At 41.7% G+C, this 21,770-nt stretch overlaps 1 protein-coding gene across 1 annotated transcript in view; it reads left to right on the top strand.

Annotated features, from left to right (window-relative positions):
- Positions 1-1,025: 1,025 nt before the first annotated feature.
- The window catches only part of LOC119227825 (leucine-rich repeat and fibronectin type-III domain-containing protein 2), an 84,260-nt gene continuing 63,515 nt past the window's right edge, over positions 1,026-21,770 (top strand). Inside the window, exon 1 of the mRNA XM_037486942.2 lies at positions 1,026-1,991. The gene's annotated coding sequence lies outside the window, so the exon portion shown is untranslated. The remainder of the gene's footprint in view (positions 1,992-21,770) is intronic.

The following is a 21,770-nucleotide window of genomic DNA, read 5'->3' as shown; positions in this document are numbered from 1 at the left end:
CAAATAATTAACAGTTCATCCGCTTGGTATTGTGTTTGTTTTTTGGATTCTCAGAATGCTTGTAAACACAATTTGAGAACCTGACACGCTACTTTACTGCGGGTCATTTAGCCACAACAATTTCTGTTGTTGGAACTTGTACATAAGAGATTTAACAGCAAAACACAACATACTACACATTCATCGATCCATGATTTGACAAATAAATATACAGTACCAGTCAAGTTTGTCCAAACCTTTGACTAGTACTTAAGCAGAAATTAAACTGATGTTCTGTTAAATAAACAAAGTGAGAATTAGATTTTCTTAAGTGTCACTACTGGCATTACAGTAAATGATAAGCATGTAATGTCGCGTCCGGACGATGGCCCTGAACCCAAATGACGAGCTGACCAACACAGTTTCTTGGATTTGACACCTAACAGGCGCATGTTTCTCTGTTCAAAAGCTGAATGCACACATCCAAGGGTTTCATCTTCTTTAAGTGGGACCAATAAGATTTCTTTGACCCCTAGAAAACAAGAGCATACAATATTTTTGAATTACTCTGAAATATATGTCTTATGACATTATATTCATTAATCTTTTTGTCCTCAAAATTAAAAATAGTATTTTCTTTGCATTGGGGAATTTGAAAACAAAATGTTTCTCTTACCCTGCGAATGTTATAATCATTCAAAACATTTTAGGTGAATCCCAGGAATGAAATTTAAACAAAGTTTGCATATGAAAAAACAGCAAGGGAATTTTCCTTCCTCAGCTGTAAACAATTAGACTGAAGAATAATCGGATAAATATTTGTCCACATTTCCATTGTGTAGACCGTTGGTGTCATTTATCAGTGTATTATTTAGGGATTATTAATCAGATTACCATAAATATCTGGAAATGAAATTGCTTCAACTTCAGTACCATATGGAGTAAATCTCCTTGAACTACTGCTTAACAGTTGATCATGCAAACGCCCACGTGTTCCTGCTTTCTGAAGGTCAAAACATGACGCAAATCCGCGGTTATCCGGACAGAACCAGAGCGCACACCTCATGTCCACTTGCCGCATGCATAACTTCATTCCCCCTCCCCGCCCCGACAGGCTATATTTTGTTTACCGCTAACGCTGAACGCGGCTAAACCTGACGCACTAATCCGCGCCTGGTCCGTAATACCCTGCAGACGCTGCACCCGCTGCGGAAAGTGCCCAAAGTGGCTCTCAGCCGCGTAAACACCGGCGCGAGACCGCTTGCGTGAGGGCGATGCAGTTGTAGCTGAACCGCACGCCTCTCTCTCTCTCCTCCCCCGAGGAGCTTTGTGGCACCCATAGGGTTATCCGCCGCTTTGTGGTCTTTCCCTGCGCGCCCACTTCGCACCTCTCCTTCACCGGCTCCCAGTCGGACAAACACATAACTCACGAATTTAAAACAAGCAGAAAAAATACTTTTGGATGCACTGGTTATTATTTGTAACTTTCGGCTCGGACGAGTGTTCTAGGAGCCCATAGGAATTACGCCACAAGGACATACGGCACCGCGCGGAGAAACCGGGAAACCAAAACGCCTGCACCATGTAGCAAATCTCCTTATGAATTAGAAAAGTTGCCTGGAAATACATAGTCGATCACACGCACACACCGGCGAGCTAGTTATTTTTACTTGAAGAAGGGGCGGGTTGGGGTGGGAGGTTGGGGGCTGTGGACTGCTGAATGTGATGTGAAGCTCTTCGTCGCAGCGTGGCTCCCGGCAAAAAAAAGCGCTGGTTTCTACAGCATCTGCTGGTGGGTGAAGGAAACAAAAATACCAAGAAAACGTCAAGGAGAGAAGTGCCAGAGAAGAAGCGATATGCGGGCGGCTCGGTAGGCAGCTGGTTTTGCGGGTTGTCTCCTGGAATTAGTGGATGAATGGGAAGGGAGCGGCTGTAGCCTCGAACCGGGGGAAACAGAAGACGCCGTGCAGAGTCTACGGTGGCGCACAATGGATACATATCCGTCTCTCAAGGTAAGCATTAACCCATTTTAACTGTGTGATACATGGATGAGTTCCGGCTGCTCTGACATCAAATGTTGTGGTTTATTTTGATTATTTTTCATATTTTTCTCTGGGAGATATTCTGCATAGTTCACCTTCAAATCGGTTCGAACGGACTCCCGTTCCCGGCGGGCGGTGTGTGCCTGTTCGGCTTCGTTACTCTCCTGGTCAATTACAGGTATCCACAGAAAGTAACCCGAGCCGGTGGGATTCGATTCTGCGCAGTGCAGCTGGGTGCAAATGCTGTTTAAATATAGTTTAATCATATATATATATATATATATATATATATATATATATATATATATCTTTATATCTATCTTTCATGCGCTCAGCATTGCACGGGGGATCAAAAAAGGGACGCTGGGTGCTTGGATAGGTGTGCCTGACGCATACTAATTCCGGGAGTGCGCCCTTTTTTTGGGGTGTTGTGGGCTGACAATGTGTGCGTGTTGTCTTGTGTGTGCATGTGTGTGACAGAGAGAGAGAGAGAGAGAGAGAGGGGGAGAGAGAAAGCCGGAGAGGGGCGGGTTCGATTAGCCTTGCCTTCAATAAATGACCCCTTGTGATTAGAGAAACTACGACATTTAATAAACTCCCTTAAGTTGCACAAATGGAATGCTGTGCGAGTGCACGTGAGTGCGATTATAATATCACCCCCCGTGTGCTTATTATTTATATCAAAACCTGCAGTCCCTTAAAGTCTTAAGAAAATAATAATTTGTGTGCATGAGCTTGGCGCGTGCGTGTCTGTTTGAGGGATTGGTGGAAGCCACGAGGCACGGCGGGGAAGCAGTGTAACGCCATCATCCACTGTAATCAGCAGCCTCTCGGTGGATTACAAGTGGTGGCGTGGCACCTGCACGGATCACAATATAAGAGAATCCGCGCGTGGGGGAGGAGGGAGCGCCACCGAAGCTTGTTTCAGGACCACGGACAGCGCAAAGAAGAAGGGGCAACTCTGACTCCCACACTGGGGCATTTATCGACATTTGTACGGCTGGTGTTCTCAAAAAAAATCCCCACTGTGAAATGATTTATCTGAAGAGTACGGAATGTGGAGTTTAAATTTATTTTTTTAACCAAGCGAAGCCTTTTAGTTTGATGTGGAGATATGACTGTCCATAAAAGAAGAGTGAGGCTAAATGACTCACTGACAAGTGCACCCTCTATCGCTATTTATTTGAGTCAGTGGAATTGATGTCAATGGAATTCACTGTCCAGGTGAACAGAAATCTGTGGATGAACCAAAAATAGCTGATCTGAAAAAAGAGCCTCTTTGTCTTTTTTTACTGTTTGCTGAATCAACCTCAATGCAAAATTCCTTTCAAGCTAAATTCGTCAAGTGTAGTTTAAAGTATTAGTAGTAGTAGGACTGCAGAGCCCAACACTGACATTATCTTCAGTTGATCCAGAAAACACTATAGCTTATTTACACATTCAGCAGTTCTAGAGCAACACAATTCTTCATATGGAGTGTCTGTCTGATGTAAGTCCAACATTACGTCTTCTTTAAGCTTTGAAACTTGACTTGTTTTAAGCCAACAATTAAGTTCAGCAAAATTCTGCTGTTATTTATGTAGGTTCTGTATAAAATACTGGGGAAAACCAGCCTAACAAGGCATTTTTAACCCAAACCACAATCTCATCCAAAACCTAACCATGAAGGTTTGTTGCCCTCACCTAACTAAGTTGTTCCTAGTGGGATGTTTATTTCATAAAAGTGGTTTACATAAAAAGCAGAAATTAACACATGCGAAATTGGAGTTTGGAGTGAGAAGGTGATGGATGCTCTTGCTAACAGCAGAAGCAGAGACTGTTTAAATGATTTCCATCCACTTTGTATTCATCATTATTCAGGTCTTTAGTTTCTCATCGCCATCGGTCACAGCAGAGCTATCAACAGTGCTCATCTGATATGTTGAAATCACCAGCAGTTATTGTCAACGCTTGATGCCAGAATGACGCCGCGGGGTTAATGCCTTCTGTTCCCAGACTGCTCGCTGAAATCGATAGGCCCGCCTTGACGGACGAGCTTAACCTGCGTTTGCAGGCAAGTCTAATTTACGGGTGCAGCAGATGGATGCTGAGGATGCACTCCAAAGTAGGCCGCTCTTACCTTGGGGAGAAGCCTCAACACATGCATAGGGCGCAGAACTTTATCATTATTTTTGCAGGGAGAAAACCAGGAGAGAGGTGTTGAATGGGACCTCTGAGAACTGCATTAAGAACCTTGAGCTGGGAAATAATGAATAGCAGGAGAGGGGATTTCTGCTAAAACAGAAAAGCTTAGACAGGAGGAAATCAAAGTTAAAAAATAATAAGTTGATGATTGGCCTTAAATCCTCTGCGAGTTTCTCACCATGGCGCCATCTCCAAATCGCCTCTGAGGAGAAAAAAAAAAGAGCCCGGTTGATTTTTCAGGAAACTCTGTTCGACACCGTTCACTTCCACCTTCTCAACGGCTACGAAGGAGCCACAGGCGGGGACAGGTCAGCACACACATCCGTTTTTAAAAAGAAAAAGCTCCTGGAACACTTGAAACTCGCTAGCTAACTGAATTTTTTCTTAAGCCTAAATGGGATTATTATTGCATGGCAATGCTTTTGGGAAAATAAGTAATTTGATGCCTTCATTTGCTGTTGCTGATTTATTAATTAAAATCTGTATTTGGTCTGAAATGGGTTTAGTAAATCAAACTGTACCAGATGATGTGAAAAGTGATAGTTAGTTTTCAGCGTAAAGAAAAGGCTGCTGTTCTTTGCCAACTACCTCTTTGGTCTCATGTGTGAGACCCGAGCTTCCCACCAACTGAGCCTAGATGGAGTTCCCCTGAAGCATTTTGACAGCACTGTTGGCGCTAACTGCATAAGCATTACACAAAACAATACTACCTGCCTACCTACCTACGCAGCAGCTATTTATCTACAGACCTACCTACCTTTACCTACTATCCACTACTTATGTCCAAAGTTTAAATCTATTTACAGTGAAATATTCTTAAAGTTTATGTAGTCTTTCATTATACTAACAGTTTGGATGTGACCTTTTGGCCGATTAGTCAACTAATTGGTTGTCTCAGTCAACTTTCCTAAGTCGATTAGTTGAGGTTTATGTAGTTTTCATGCTCAATTAATTTTTTCATTTTTGTGCTTTTGTGTAATTCTTTTGACATTATTGTTGAGATTTGTTTGAGCATTATTATTTATGACTGAAGAATTAATGAACAATTCTCTTAATGTGTCATCATTTAAAGGTAGACTGGAATAACTATTCATTGTCAACCCAGTGGCCCTCTTTTCCACTCTCTGCCCTTCAGATAGCTCACAGTCTGAATGAGGTCTGTGGCTGCTGCTCCAAAGCAATGCAGGACATAACATTTATGACAATGGGGAACGTACAGGTTCTCTGGTCCTCGGCCTTTGGGGTAGAAGCGTAACTTGCTCACAAAAGGCCCTTTTTTGGGACATAAGATCATGCGCCTGCGCCATGTCCTCTCGTTCACAGTGATGTGATGTGGATTCTCCCAATTTGAGTCAGCGGAAAGTGTTTTTGGAGCTTGGCTAAGCCTCCCTGCCTGTTGTCAAACCCAATTCTGACATTTTTTCAGGACCAGTTTATAAAGGCTAAACTTGTCTTGTTTCCCAACCTTCATATTCTATTTTTCCGGAATCAAAAGGTCTGTGACGTCCGATAGTTTAGCCATTCTAATTTTGTCGTCGACCCGCTCTTCACTCCCACATGAATTCTCTCTTGTGGTTGTTGTTTTTGTTGCACTTTAGAAATACAGTGCCCGCCTTTGTTTAATGGCAGGTTCATTCACCAGAGTCAGCAGTTCCAGCCCACTCAAGCTACTGTGTTTTATACTAACTTTTTAAAAGCCTGGGCTCGTGGAACTCTCGCAGCATTCAGCGCATCTAATGTGCAATCATGAGATGCTCCATGTCTCTCACAGGACTCAAGTATTTGGTTGATGGTAAAACTTTACTTTACAAAATACTTTTAATTGATATAAATAATGTTTTTTTCATGGTTCAGAGCCTTTGATGGGAAAGGTAGCAAGGTAGAAAAGAAAGACGTCAGACGTCGATTGGGCATCGCTACTTTTTGAAAGGTTTTGGTTCCAAATGAGTCGCTTGAGAGTACAGCAGTTTTGATATTGCTGTATCGATCCACGCGTCCCAACCTCCCAACTATCCTCTCCACCTTCTGCCGAGGGAGCACAGAGAGAGAGACGTTTCATCCATGTCTGGTACGGCCACTGCAACAACTTGGACACAAAATCTCTGATGATAGTGAAGTCCATGTTGGGGACCCTCCTCCTTTCCGTCCATGACACTAAAGGCCTCGGGGATCCTAACAGTTCTTACCACAGCAATCCGAAGGACAAGGTACAAATGCATTTGGGCAAGATCCCACATCATCTTCATCCTGCAAGCTGTCAAACTCGCCAGCACCTCCGCTGCCCTCGAGCTCATCATAACAAGCAAAAGACCTAACCCCCAGTACAGTCCCGTCTTCAGGCCTTCGGCGCTGGTGGCTTGATGTACTTTATGCTTTTACTTCTGCCTGTTCATTCTTGTGCAGGTGGTATCTCAACACTTTGAGGGAATTCTGTCAAATATAAGGATGAGCTCATCAGGGGTCACTTTAACTTAATTGTTTTTGCCCAAACTAAAAAACGTATACGTTAATTTGGACATTTTCACACTGATGTCTAACAGGATGAAAATATAACTGCACTACACGTTTGTTTTGCACCATGTGTAGTATAAATGTTGGTTTAACTTCCACTCGATGTGGGGTGAAACAAAATCCCGCCCCACTGTGTCCTGCACTGTCACTGTGTGGGTTTGTTTCCCGTTTCATTTTCCTGCCTCTTGTGTCCCAGGGTTGACTCCACTTCCTGCCCTGGTGTGTATTTTCCGCCCTCTGTGATTAATTGTTTCCTGCTGTCTCCAATCACCTGCACCTACCCACTGAAATTAAACCATGTGTGTCCCTTGTCTCCTGGTGGGTTTGTTAATCATTGATGGTTAGTCTGTGTGAACTGTGTATCCCTCTCCGCCTGTGCTAAATAAAGTGCTTATGACTGCTTGGATCTGCATTTGAGTCCTGAAGCCGGGCTGATGCACCTGACGTGCGCTGATTGTGGACAATAAAGTCTCTTACCAATATAGAATTGGCCCAACAGTGAGGCAAAAATATACAAATACACAGTGATCTGTTAATTATGTAATGTTTCATATTTAATTTTAGTATGACATACAATGTACATTGTTATACCTTGAGTAAAGTGAAGATGCTGCAAAAGTGCCAAAACATCTCAATCTCTATTTGGTAGGTTATAATTCTCTATATAATAAAAGAGTAACACTGACGATAAACTAGAGTATAGTTTTGTCAGACCCTTACTAAAATGAGCCCTTAAATCCATCGACGTATGTGCCTTTGGGTTTTAATATACTGCGAAGGCCATGAAAACCATAGGCCAGTCTGAGGAAAAAATACTAGAATGTGTTGCAGTGGATCCCAAACTTTTTCTGTCGAGGCCCCCTGATGATACAGGAACATTGAAGCACTTGTGTTCACCTTGTCCATTAGTGCGCTTCGCGCTGCTGCCAGTATAGCACTCGCATACTGGGTGGTCTCTTCTTGGCCGACCGTTGTGCTTGTAAATCCCAGGGATGGATATGCCTCGTTATATTTTCATACCTTTTTTGTGCCGTGGTTGTGGTGGTCACGTCGCCTGTTACAGCCGGGACGGACGAGCATTCGCACATCTGTCCATCTTGGCACAATCCCTAAACTTTTTATCTCTCTTAACGTGTCACTCTGTGTCTTTCTGGCTCTCCTTGTGTGGGTTTCTCTCTCTTCTCCTCGGTAACATGAGCTGCTCTGGGCGTGCGGCTCCAACACAAATCCTGTCACATTGGTTGCGCTTGATTTATTTTTCTTTCATTTGTATTTCTTCTATGGTTTAGTGCCCTATCTTTACAGCTTTATTTCAGATTGTTTTACCAAGGTGTGGGTTCTTGAAGAATATGTGCCCTGCCCCCAAGTTTTTGCAACCACTGACAGTATAACACAGCTTGAGGGTCAACGCGTTTCTTGTATTCGGAGGTTTTCACACATAACCGCCCCTTGCTTTATGTTCCACTATGTTGTCAAAATTATCACCGAGAGCAGGGCGACAGCTCCGTTACGCCGGTTCAGCTCGCTTGCCGATGTGTGGCGAGCACCGAGGTTGGCGACAAGAAGACAAACTGAAGCTGCAGAGAGGTAAATGGAGGGCTCCTCGTGCCGCTGTGCAGAGATAACATTCAGGCTCTGTTGGGGATGACGACAGTGTGATGAAGCTGTTCAGAGAGGAGTTGGTAAAAGCTTATCCTCCTAAGCCCCAGAGCAAAATGAAGAAATACTGAAGGAAGAAGAAAGAAAAAAAAAAGACACAAGCAAGCATCCACTGTTAATAGCGAACGGTAGTAACACAAGACAACAAATAACACTGTTTGGGTGGAGATGCCCCACTTGTTATTCATGGGACTGCTGTTAAGACTGGAAGCCACCTACACTGGGTCCAAAAGGTCCACAATAAATGAGATCGGCTTGCATTGCTGTGACAAAGCTTTTGGGCTAACCGGATGCTTAGACAACCCGACGTTGTTGGAATAATAAGCAATGTTATTCCCTTTGCACTCTGGTTGGATTTGATGTTTCTTCAAATCCACTTGAATCCCCATTGTGAAATGAACTCACGCAGGTATTAACTTTTTCTGGTTTACAATTGCCGTCCCTGTAACCAAGTGCAAAAATCACAAGGGCACAACTTGAAGTGCTCATTACATTTGGCACTAAAGATGAAAGTTTCTGAGTTCTCCATGCTCTCTTATAAATTTCAGTCATTAAAGAAGGAAGCGTCCCCAATTCTTTAAAAGTCGAAGTTCCCCCTCTGCAACGTCTTTGATAAATTGATGGCGGGTCTTTTAATCTTGCAGTGCTCCTTCGGGGTCCTCCCCTATGATTGCTCTGTTGTTGTGTTCTTTGCAAAGAGCCGTCCTTGTCTCACAGCAGTGAGTTTACATCACTTAGTCAGCACACAGTGTTCCCTCGCCGCTGCCTTTTTGAACACAGTCATTCTTTCCTCGATTTATTAGGGATTCATTTAAAAAAATTAGGATTAGACATAAGTTTTTTTTTACCCTGTATGTTTTATTCATTCATAACATTATTAAAGCTGCTTCTTCAATTTGACCAGGTCAGCCAGGTCTTTCCTATCTATACACTTAAAATATATCCTTTGTTTCCAAACTTGGACCTGACACAGGAAAAAAGATCTCCCCAAAAAACAAGGAATAAACAGAAATCCTCCATCAGGGTAAACATTACATAATGGATGCCATGTGTACTGTACTAAATGTGTTTATTTCATAATACAGAAATGAATATACTATGTAATAACCCACAAACTGTAATTCTACCACTAATCAGGATCACACAGATCATTTCTACCGCTGCTTGAATTCCTAACAACTGCAGGGGGGATATGCCTCATCTGATTTCAGCATCCTTGCCCCTGGGCTGTCCTACAGCGGGATGGAGTTCAAGCTCCAAAGACTTGCAAATTCAAAGAATTCTCTTCAGATTGAAATGGAATTGGCTTAAAACTCTACAGCATTGGCATACATATATACCGTATCATTATCTCTAAATCCAATGTTCACACTAAATATTGGGAAATTTGATAATACAATGTAATGCTTACAATTGACGATTTCTTTGATGTTGTTGTTTGATACACGTTTGGATTCCACGTGTAATGTTTGATTTCCGTCCCGTACGAGGCACTTCATATTGCTCATAAGAGTAAGTAAATTGCTATTTTTGTAAACTGTAATAAGCAGCATATGGGTATGATTAATTTGTAGTCAATATTGTATTGTTTACATTTATTTCTAGTTTGAAATCTCAAAGGTTAGTTGTTTTCGGAACGAAGTCTGTTTCTATCTCATAATGCAATCAATTATGAATGGATAAGGCCATGTATGATGTTAAATAGACTAGAATTTACGCTAAAATTGTGTTTGTTGACGCTGTCGTTTGGATCACTTCAAGAGTGTCATTGTGTTTAATTATTTGTTTCTAATGTCAATAATTAAGTGAATAACACCATCTGCCTTTGGCTGGAGACTGTAGAATTTCCTGGAAAAGCTTGCAATGTCTTTGCTGAGCGATGCAATGCGTCTCTGGGATTGGCTCAGCTGATTCAGAGGGGTAGAAAGAGCTGCCTGATTGGCCGACTCTGCATTCAATCTATTTCCCACCCCACAAAGCCATTTTGCACTGAGATATGCTGCCCATACATGAACCGAAAAGAGCACGGGCCAAATTTAGAAATGCAATTTGTAAGCACTATTTTCGCTAATGATGCCTGTCTCCCATTTCACAAATGACTGCCAAAGCCTCAAATTGCAGATACATTTGAGAGTCGTGTGCTCATGCATGGCGTTTCTATTGATTGGTCAAAATGTTTGCGAGAGGAAATGATATGCTTCATATTTTGTGAAACAAGCATCCAATCTACCCCTAAACACTGGTTGCAACACTTGCCCCTTTAAATTGTAGCCCATAGTCCTGCGTTAGGTATGTTGGACGAGATTGTGGGCAGCTGTGACAGTTTAGTTTGTTTGTATCAAATGCTGAACAACAGCTTGATTTTAGAAATATTAAACGTTACAAAAGAACCAATACCAAGCAATGCCAACTCAACTGCAGAACATCATGTACTGACAATCAAGTCACGTCAAATCAAAAATCTGTTTGTCCCATTTGAAAATGCACTGGATAATGTTGAACAATGTGAACAACACATCTGTGTTGAATTTAGCTGAAAGAGAGCTAGTTAGTTATCAGCAAGTGAAAAGCAAGCAACAGAGCTAACAGGCAACGGACGACGTGTTCAAGCACTATCCATTAGAGATTATTATTATATTCATTTTTTATTGATACAAATACCAGCAAGTGGCTACTTAAGGTCTGTATACATGAATTAGAAGGTTACAATTACAAAGAAAGTTATCCTTGCTGTGCTGCGCCTTAGGTTTGTGAAATGTGTGACTTATTGTTGTGCCTTGATTGTTAGTTATGTTCCATTTCAAATGTGTATCAGCAATTATAAACAGAGATGTGTCGACCAAAGTGTACGATTATACAGATTCCAGTGAGATATTATTCTTTATTGTTCCTATGGCGTACACACAGTTGGCATTCTTCCCTTGAATTGTAACAAAGATGTGTTACACTGCATGACCCATGTGCCAAGTCATTACATAATGTGGTGTAATGTTGTATAATTAGCTCTAATATGCTGCTGGCAAGCACATCATTGGATGCAAGAAAAACTGCCAAAAAGAGAAAACATAAATAGAATTAGACAAGCTAAAAGATGGAGCACCATGGTGCCTCTGATGATCACTGTGTGCAACCTTAAAGAAACCAAATCAAACCCAGAAGCCAACACTCGTGAGGTGCCACGCTGATCCCATCTGATCAATCGACACTTACAGTGTGTAAGGAAGGCTGTGGATTGTTATTGTCAATTGAGACGTTGAGTTTTTGCTCCCCAATAGGCAATGTGTGACGGGAAAAACACGACAGCAAAAGCCCAACAATATCTTAGTTCGCTTCACCAGCAAAAAGAAAAAACTAAGAAAAAGAAAAAAAGCCACAGAGCCTAAAGCGTTGAGCCCGTATAATCCCACAGCAGGCTCTCCTTTAGACGTCAACAGTGGCAACAAAGCCTCAATTTGTTGCTTGGATGAAGTGGCTGCTGAATGGAAGCAAGTAGACGCAGACGCTGCCTCTCACACACTTGTGGGAAAAATAATGTGAAGCAATTTTTGTGATGAACAGTCGCCATGATAATACTAAATAATGCTATTAAAAATACTTCTCCACAATGTATCTTTGTTTTTATTGCTGCTAGTGGTCAGGATCCCAGTCGTATCAGAATTGTATCTCTTTAGTAACAGTTTGGTTCTTTGTAGTCCTAAAACTGTGGTCTAAACCGAGGCCGTACCACTGGGAGGCCATTCGTTTTATCACGTGTAAAAAAGTCATCGTTGCATTTTACTTTTGTTTTGTACCTTCCTCACTTTACCAGCGCCAGCTACGCAACAAGCATACGTTTTTTTAAAAAACATACTTACTTTGACCCAACTTTGATACCTCCACAAATTAGCAATGCGGACCCGTTCCTTGTGATTCACTGAGGCGTCCAGTATGTCCTCAGCCCAAAGACGGGGGCCCGCCTTGACTCCCAGCAGTCAGTTATTTAGCTGCTGGTTAAGAAATGAGGACAAAGCTTCTTCGGAAAAAAATCCTGGAAGCATTGTCGAACCGTGTCTGACGTCACACACACCTATGTTGTAAGAAAGTGGCCTGCATGTGTCCTTGGCATCCGTCATGCTGCACCTTTGTAATAACTGTCATCTCGCTGCCTCTGATCCATTCTGTATGTTTTTCAAGCACAGTAAAGTATCGAGCTGTAACCCTGTGAACAATGTCCTGCCTGGCTTAGTTTAGCTCCCCTTTGTCCGCATCATTCAGCCTTGCTGAAAGGGAAATTATCCCAGAAACCTTTGCTTGATTATTCAGCTCGAGTAAATTGCCTCCCCCTCCCTGCAGCAATAGCTGTCTCATTGACTTGGCTTGCTTGACCAAAAGAACCCTTCTCTCTCAATGTTTCATTGGAGTCTATCGTGAAGCTTTTTTACTAAATGGCCGAATAGTAATGATGCCTCATTACAGAGAGAACCGCCTTTACTTATGTTGATGTTATAGCAATCAACCTATTAAAACGTCAGCGGTGTAAAGTGTCTCATTGTCCTCTTGAGTAGAGTTTTTAAGTCAAAGTACCTCCAATACTGTCCTTGGGAATATTATCACAATATCTATAGAAAATGGAGAAACATTAATGATAAATAATGCCATACGTTAAATTCACTTTGATTATTGTGCATTCTTTCTTGCAAATGGGTAACACATTTGAAATACAAGACTTAAAAGTTGTTGCAATATTCCTCAAAATGATGTCTTTAGTCTTAACATAATATTATATAAATAAATGTTTTTTTTTTTCATATGATTTTGTTATCAATTCCAGTCTATAGCGACACTACCAGAGATGAGGGCTTTGTAATGACACAGTCTACTGAAACTCCCCCCCAGGTAAACTTTTACATAAGTAAAACTGTGATGCAAAACATTACTTCCAGCTGCTGTTAAGTTACAGCTCATTATTTTGTCTGTCGCGGGAGTTTGAAAAATGTTTGTTCACCGTGGCAAGGTGGGATTTAACCAAACCTAAAATCTAGTTGAAAATGGGACGTAAAATATCCAGTATTTTTGGAGATAGATACCATTTGTCTTTCAAAGTTTTGGTTATTCCACTGAAGACATTTCTGTCACAATTTCTTTATTTTTCACACAGTGTTTAAAAGCGCGGCCTCGGATGGAAAGACACTGCTGATATTTGCATGCATCTAACACATGGGGCAGAATGTGATGTCAGGGGCTGGTGATTCAAATTGAATATTCGGTATGTCTTCGAGTTTAAAACCTAATAATCGGATCCGCGTTCAGTTTCTGTAGTGGAGACACTTTCAACTAGGAATGTAGTGGATCCTTTGATGGCCAAAGCATGTCACTTTTAACTGTTAAACACAAGTCGCTCCAGCAAATGTTTCAGCGGTGGGATAAATTCACGAGTAGTGTTTTTTCTGACACTCCGGACTGAAGACAACCTCTGCGAAGACGGCTACGGCCCCAAAGCTTGCTGGCGATAGAGCTGTGCACGTCTCTCAAGCCCCCGACGGAATTGCAAAGAGAGCGCTGGGTCGGACTCATAAACACCCCCGAGTGCCAGGTCCGGCGTGGACTGGACCACTGAAACACACGGCGTCTTTGTGCCGACGCCTGAATCAATAGCTGTGGTAGTTTGGCTTCCGACAAGTCTGCTGTCTGTCTTTCTGAATGGTGCCCTTCACTCGCTCACTCCCCCCCCCAGCGGCTGCTCCAACACCCTTAAACGTGCTTCATGCCACTGCGATTTATCTATGGCTACAATGGCCTTATAGACTGGGATGCAAATGTTTCATGTTCTTCATTTATTCGTATTTGCTAGTTATTAGCCTGCTAACTTAGAGCAGACTTCAAACTGATCTTAACTACCATTCACGCTCTTTTGGTTTTGTTTCTCAGCATTCCAAGCGGCGAGACACACTCGAAACCATTTGTCGCGACCCGGACCTGCTGCATGGCCTTGTCAACAAAGAGGGGATACCACAAGCATGTAGTCAGCGGAAATGTTTTTATTTAACTTTGGTAGTCGGTTGCGTGCTTGCCTAATGGCAGGACAACAAGCCAACCAGGTGTCTCAGGGCGGATAGAGGCCTCTTAACAGAGTCCACTGGCACACAAAGCCCATGTGTTATGTGTTGATGGTGTTTCCACTCTCCTGATGACCCTCTGCCAGGGACACCAGCCAGAGGGGAGGGGGGGGGGGTGTGTTGTCACACATCACATAAATATCAACCACTTGTCTCAACTGTCATCATTACAGCTTTTACAGCTTCACATAACTGTGAACGCCAAAGAAGCAGCCAACAGATGTTATATCAACGGGCCAGATGTGTCTCAGTAAGTCCAAAGTGCTCGTGTAAACATCGCCCCTGGATGATATTTGTAAGACAAACAGGCCCAGTGTGTACTTTACAATGGCTGTGATAGCTTGTGATAAAAAGCGGTTAGTTTTGTATATGTAAAGTGCTCTTCTCACATTCAAGTGAACACATCCAGTGAAACAAATAGAGGCAGTGCGATTTTAATAAGAAGTCAAATGATTTTTCACAAAGGCAGAATGAGCTCAACTTATCTGCAATGATGGAACTTCCTGCTGACAATACAAATGGAAAGGAGATGGATTAAACATGGCCTTTGGCAGGTGCACGGCTAAGGATTTATCACTTTTGAAGTCGACATTATCATTCAGTCGAAGTCTGTTGTGACTTCAGCTTTGAGCTGAAACCCTCTACAAAAGGGATCTGCAGACTCAGGTTTTACCACTGAAAGCCAGATTGTTACATTGTTGCATTGGTTTCCTGTGGTCATTTGTTCATATGAAAACATCAATAAGAAATTTTAAGCTTAACAAGTATTCCCAGAGTTTTAATGCCTCTTCAACACAGGCTGTAGGTAAACACACAGGACATTTCTATTCACACCGTTGTTAAGTGAGCTACCAACCAGCGTGTAAAATGCCATAGAATAGCACGTGGCAAAGTATTCCATGTGAACATAGATTTGAAATGAACACATATTAGCAATTTGGTAAGCCATGTAGAGTAATGACCAGCTGTATGGACTCAGCGAATGATGGAATCAGTGGGGGACAGTAAACTTGTTCCCTACTGATTTCACCCTTCTACAAAGTAGTGTAGTGTAAGAATTCCGTAGTGGTTTTGCATAGAAACAGACGCTTTGTGCACTAGCACGCTTTTTTAAATTATTTTATTTGAAGACATCCAAACTTTACTTCAGCTGCTGATATATTCATCAACTGTCGATATAATTTATCTTGCAATATTAATATCTACCAAACTAACGTTTGATTGGCTTTCGTATCTTCAGGGAGTACATTTGATTGCTAGTTTATATTTTTAATGTATGAGTCCCAATTGCCTCCGAAGAGGAGGGATTAACGTGACGCGGACTAAAGCAGCACTAATCCGGGATATCCTCATACACCAGGTGACAGTGTATGTATTTGGGTCCGTTTTCACGCTCCATCAATATGGATGAATGCCAATGGTTTTTTTTACCCAAAATAATTTTTCTTATTGAATTTCCTTGATTAAATCTTAGTGAAGTAGAAGCATGCTTAAGCAATCATCCTTAAGTACATCATCAAGAAAGCAAAACTGCTTCACCAGCATAATTGGGTCCTTAAAAGACAAATCCCATTCACATTTCCTGGTCCAGGAATCTTTGATAAAACAGGTTTTCCTGTTTTATTGTTGAGTGTATTTTTCCACACTGTCTGAATATAACTGTATTCACCCCCCGTTTTAGCACCTGTCTCTATGAGACAACCTCACAAAAAAGCCCAGTCTGCTCGGATTCTTCACAGCGTTACTGCAGCCTTGAACTACACACACACTTCTGCAGCATTTCTTCTGGTTACTGTGTCGTCGTGACAGCACAACCACACCAAAATCGATTTAAAGGCACTGTTTCTAAATTTGGTCCATCTCCATTTCATGGTGGATTAAGCATTTAAAAACTTACCTTGTGTATATACAGTACTAAGACCTGCTTTACAATCCTCAAAGGCAAAGAAAAACCTTTGTATGTATATTAACTAAATGTACAGTCATCAATCTGACTGTATATACCTTTTAAACTTCGGTCTTAATACTATGATGGCATGGTAATGTGTCATGCAATAGTGATATGAACTTGATATGAACTTATGAACAATGTACAGTAGAATTAACTGTTAAAGTAAACAATGCCAGCCAGCCTTCTTCTGAGGCTGCTGCAGTGTGAGTATTTGCAGAGCAGCATGCTCACTCAGGAGGGAGATCATTGATTTTTCTTTTCTTTTCTTGGATAACGAGGCTTGACCGACTTGGGTGCTTGCCGGAGTTCGATTGCTTCCCTTTTCTACTGGTTGTCAATACAAATCTCAGACGAATGCGTCACGACTACAAATATCTTCACGCAGCTGTGGATGTCTTTGTAGACTCTTCATACAGGTTGAGAAGTAAAGCGTCTGATGTCCAATCAGTGGGGCTGGAAGTGAGAGTAACAATAGGGAGATATTTCAGCTGAAGCAATCAACAGGAGCTTTGAATCATTAAATGCAGCCCTTTTGCACCAAAACTGAATTTTTGGAAGTTCATGACACACATCAGTGCTTGAGTGTTCACTTCATCATTGATGGTTTTAATTTCTGCATGGAAAAAACAAAGAAACAAAAAACAGGGCCTTTTGCTGACAAAATTCATCATTCATCATATAAATGAGTCGGAATATTACCATGATGATGGCATCTTGTTTTCCCAGCATTATAGAACAACTGTTATCAGCTAGGGTGTGGACTGTATGTTAAGGATATTCACTCAAGCAAGGTCCTTTTTTGTGCAAATATTTAAGAAGCCGCTGTTGATCCATCAGGGCGCCCAATAAAATGCAATATAGTTGATCGTCATGAAAGAAAAATGGGAGAAGAAATGAATTAAATTGTGGGTAATTGTGTTGATAAGATTCTAATCAATATCTTCAAAGAGTGAAGTGGAGGAATGCAATAGTTATGTTTCATTGGTAGGAGAAGACAAATACGTTTCTCTCTCGAGGGCCAGTTTTTGAAGGAAAGATGGTGGGAACAGAAGGAGAAAAAACATGCATGTTGATATTCAGGCACACAGAGCTAAAACTCTGATGGCTGTCACATGAAGATGCAGCAGCTGGTTGGGCTACACTTTCGTGTTGTCTTATTTGTGTTTAGAGCCATAGTGAACCACCCTTTTTAAAAGACTGGATACAAGGCACAGAAATGTACACATTGTTGATGTTTTTTTTTGAAAAACGCATAAAAAAGGGTCAACTTTTTTTTATCAGAAATCATTCTAATAACCATTTCATGAGGATGAGTTCAATGTGGAAAAAAGCAAAACGTCTTTACAGAGAAGACTGAAAACAGAGCTATAATAAGTGTTTGTGAGTACAGTGGTGGTCAGTCCAACACACATTAAACCTAAACATAGTGTTTGGACCAGACTGATGGCTCTCAGCACTCACGCTCCCCAAGTACAATGACCAAGCATGTTAACCCTATACTGAACAGAAGATGGCTTGACACCAACAACAACAGCAGCAGCAGTAGAGTGCTGTCATCTGTCCTTTTTCCCAGCATGCCTAGCACTCAAACTCCACTGCCAGTTGCTGCACGTAGGCTGTTATGAATAATAGAGAGCTCTGTGGATTGGGAATACGTGTACCAAAAACAATTCAGGCGCCTCATTGTTTTGGTCTTGCCAAGTTTACATCAAGCCCCATTACACATTAATGAGGTGCACGGCTCATAACCTGCTTTTATTCTTTGAAAGCGATTTGGATTTGTTTTCATGGTAGAGTTTTTGACATCCACTGTGATAAGATTTTATTATTTTATTGACTGAAAGCCGCCTGGTATCACAAAGCAAAGGTTCAGCTTACAGCTGTGCAACTTTAATGGCCTGGGTCTGTATAGAAAAGATATACTTTACAGTCACAACGAGGCCTCCTGCCCGGATCATGTGGTTAAGGGCGTTGCTCCAAACTGAGCTCACCCAGACTCCCTGATTACACCCTACCTCACCTGCTCAGGCAACCAAGCTGCTTTCAGTCAACAAATCACCTTGCAGTATATATATCAGAGGTGTCAAATAACAAAGTACAAGTACTTTGTTACCTTACTTAAGTAGAAAGTTGGTGTATCTATATAATATTCATTTTCAGATGACTTTTTACTTTTCATGCAAATATCTGTACTTTCTACTTTTAAAAACAGCCTTGTTACTATTTTTTCATTTTGGCTTGTTTTCAAGTTTCCGTTTAAAAACACACACAAAAAACAAAAAAAATCCAGATAATTTGCGCCATCCGGATAGAGTGAATTTGATTGTGGTTGGATGAGAAGTATAAACATATTCCATTCTGACACCCTATTGGTTTTCTCCGTGATCAGACCTGTAGATGACGCAAATCACAGTGACGCCGAAGAGTGGACGATGGAAAGTTTCTTTTCAGAACGGCACAAGCCGATCTCAGTTGTGTATTTAACTACATGAACCCCCCCTTCCTCCTTCTCATGCAAATTCCATGTAACGTTAGATGAGTATCTTCATGTTTTTTTGTTAATTGCCATGAAGTAGTGAACCATGGGGAGACACTGCAGTCTACCTAATCAACGTGTGTGTACGTGTCATTTAGCTGGAAAATGGGTTTGGGTAATATTTGTTTAAGTCATATAGCATGTGGGTCTATACATGTGATCCTCTGTTGTTTTATTGTTGCCTCTGAATTTCGCCATGTTTCCATCATCTGAACGGCAGGTCACATGATCTGAAGGCACCTTCCAATCATATTGTACCTCGCTCACAGAACACTCTCATTATCTGTGAGCAAGGACAGAGTTTGTCCTTAATAGATTTTTTTTTCTCCCTTAGATTACTTTTACTGTTATACTTTAAGTAATTTTGAAACCATTACTTTTATACTTTCACTTAAGTAAAAAGTTTGAGTTGTTACTTTTCCAAAAGTATTTTTAAACCCTAGTACCTACGGTGGCCGAGAAGGTTCAGACAATTACAAAAGTCACAACACAACCGCATATGCCACAACACAACACAACACGAACGCCACAACACAACACGAACGCCACAACACGAAAGCGAAAACGGAAGTAGCTAAGTAACTGCCCACGGGAGCGAGCGTATTTTGGAGGAACGCCCACGGCCGTCCGTGAGCGCCGGTCAGCGGGGAAGCTGGAGCGGTTGTCAGCGGTGTCCTTGACGCTACACTGATACGCTCGTTCCCGTGGGCGTTCCTCCAAAATACTGTAACATTCTGTGCCAATAAAGAGCCAGTTTATCATTACCCGGGTTTATTGTTGACTGTTATCGGCCACAGCTACGCCACCCAAAAACTTTCTTTCACACACCAGTAAGAACTACAACTTCCCACAACTCCCCGCAATTCCCACTTCCTCTGTTCCCCCAAAACTACATACATTACCCCGGAAGTGGAGGTACCCCAACCCTGGCCCAAGTAACAGAGTAAGTAATCAGAACCATATACACATTTAGGAACTAAATGTAGATACTATAATACGCTACAATACGCTCGCTCCTGTGGGCAGTTACTTAGCTACTACCGTTTTCGCTTTCGTGTTGTGTTGCGGCGTTCGGTTGTGTTGCGGCATTTGCGGTTGTGTTGCGGCTTTTGTATTTAGTGTTGTGGCGTTCGCGTTGTGTTGTGGCTATTGTATTTGTCTGAACCTTCTCGGCCACCGTAAGTATCTGTACTTCTACTTGAGTAATAAATGTGAATACTTATGACACCTCTGCAGTATATCTACTCCGGATCTTCATCCACTCGTCGTTTCAACTAACCTGGTAGTGATGGCACTTGGCTGCTCTGTATAAGTTATTTCAGAGATATTGGTTTATTGCTTTTCCCCTGTCTGCTGCCATTGCCTGCCATTCCCCGACTGTCTCCATAGTTGTTTCCTGGCCATAAATGAGTTCCCCTGGACGGTCGGTGTGCTCAATATGTTAGTAGATGTAGGCCTCTTCACAAACCTTCTGTGCTTATACAAGAGGCGCTTAACACTTTTAAGTGCTCCTTGCATTACATTGAGTTTTGCTTCTTTGTACAAGGAGGCACACAACAATTGAATGAACACCAGCATAGAAATAACCACCTCTGCTTTTTTCCCCTTCACTTCTTTCTCATTAAAAGCCCAACTGTCCAGCATTGACCGTCTCAGCTCTGACTGGTTTTTGCAAACGTTGGAAGAGCCGGGAATCAAAATAGTGGCTGCAATATATTCAGGAGATATTTTTTATATAGTAATTCCATGTATTTTTTTTGCTCTTGAAACTTCATTATTGACCTTCATAATGTGTACAGCAAGGTTCACTTCCCTGCAATCACCCCAGGTCTCCCAGCCCAGCTATTAACTGCACATCATAATCTTTGCTTACTTTGATTAGGGGATTTGTTCATGTTTTGTCTCCATTTTTAAGTTTACATATTATAAACAGTCATAGTTGGGGGCATAGTTTTTCACACTGACCTGAGTCATGTGTGATAATATGCTTCCACTAGCTCATATATATGACTATGGAAAGAAACAAAGAATTCTATCATAATTTAGACGGCTTACAAATCTACATAATTATATCGCTAGGGGACTAGAAACCCATAAAAGAGTTGGGTAAAAATATCAAACAAATCCCAAACTGGTTAAACTACGATTTGGAAAAACATGTCCATGTATTCATCTTAAGCAGACTAGACTATTGTAAAGATGTGTTCACAGGTAACTGCAGGTCGTGACCTCACTAAGACCAAGAAAGTGGATCACACCTCCTCAGTTCTGAGGTCTTTGCACTGGCTTACGGCCCAACAAAGAATTGACTTAAAAGTCCTGCTGTTGGTTTATTAAGCACTTAAGGGTTTACGGCCAAAATACACCTCTGACCCGCTGCGACCCCTCAGGGCGTCTGGGACCGGTCTCCTTTCTGTTCCTCGAGTCAGAACCAAACAAGGAGAACGTTCAGCTTTTCAGTGTAGCAGCTAGGACTCTTATGCAACCTCGATTCACTAAAATCAACCTTTTTCTGCTCCCCTGGTTTTATTTTAATTCTGTTATTTAAAACACTCCATGCTGGAAACCGGAGTGCTGATCTGGTAAACAAATGTGTTTAAATTATTTTCTTTTTTGAGCCATACGGATATTATGGAATCCATTAAGGACAAAGGACATTTTCTCTCAATAGAACAAAATGTAAAATAAAACAAGGTATTTGCCGGATTGAATGATCTCTCAGGCATATCTGCATTACCTCTTGATGGCCCATGATAATGCACTGTCACTGCCCAAATAGAACTTCTGGCCCCAAACGGGAGAGTTGATGAAGC

This window comes from Pungitius pungitius, chromosome 14 (genome assembly GCF_949316345.1).
Source record: "Pungitius pungitius chromosome 14, fPunPun2.1, whole genome shotgun sequence".
In the NCBI taxonomy this organism is placed as follows: domain Eukaryota; kingdom Metazoa; phylum Chordata; class Actinopteri; order Perciformes; family Gasterosteidae; genus Pungitius; species Pungitius pungitius.
This window is presented reverse-complemented; position numbering and strand designations above follow the sequence as displayed.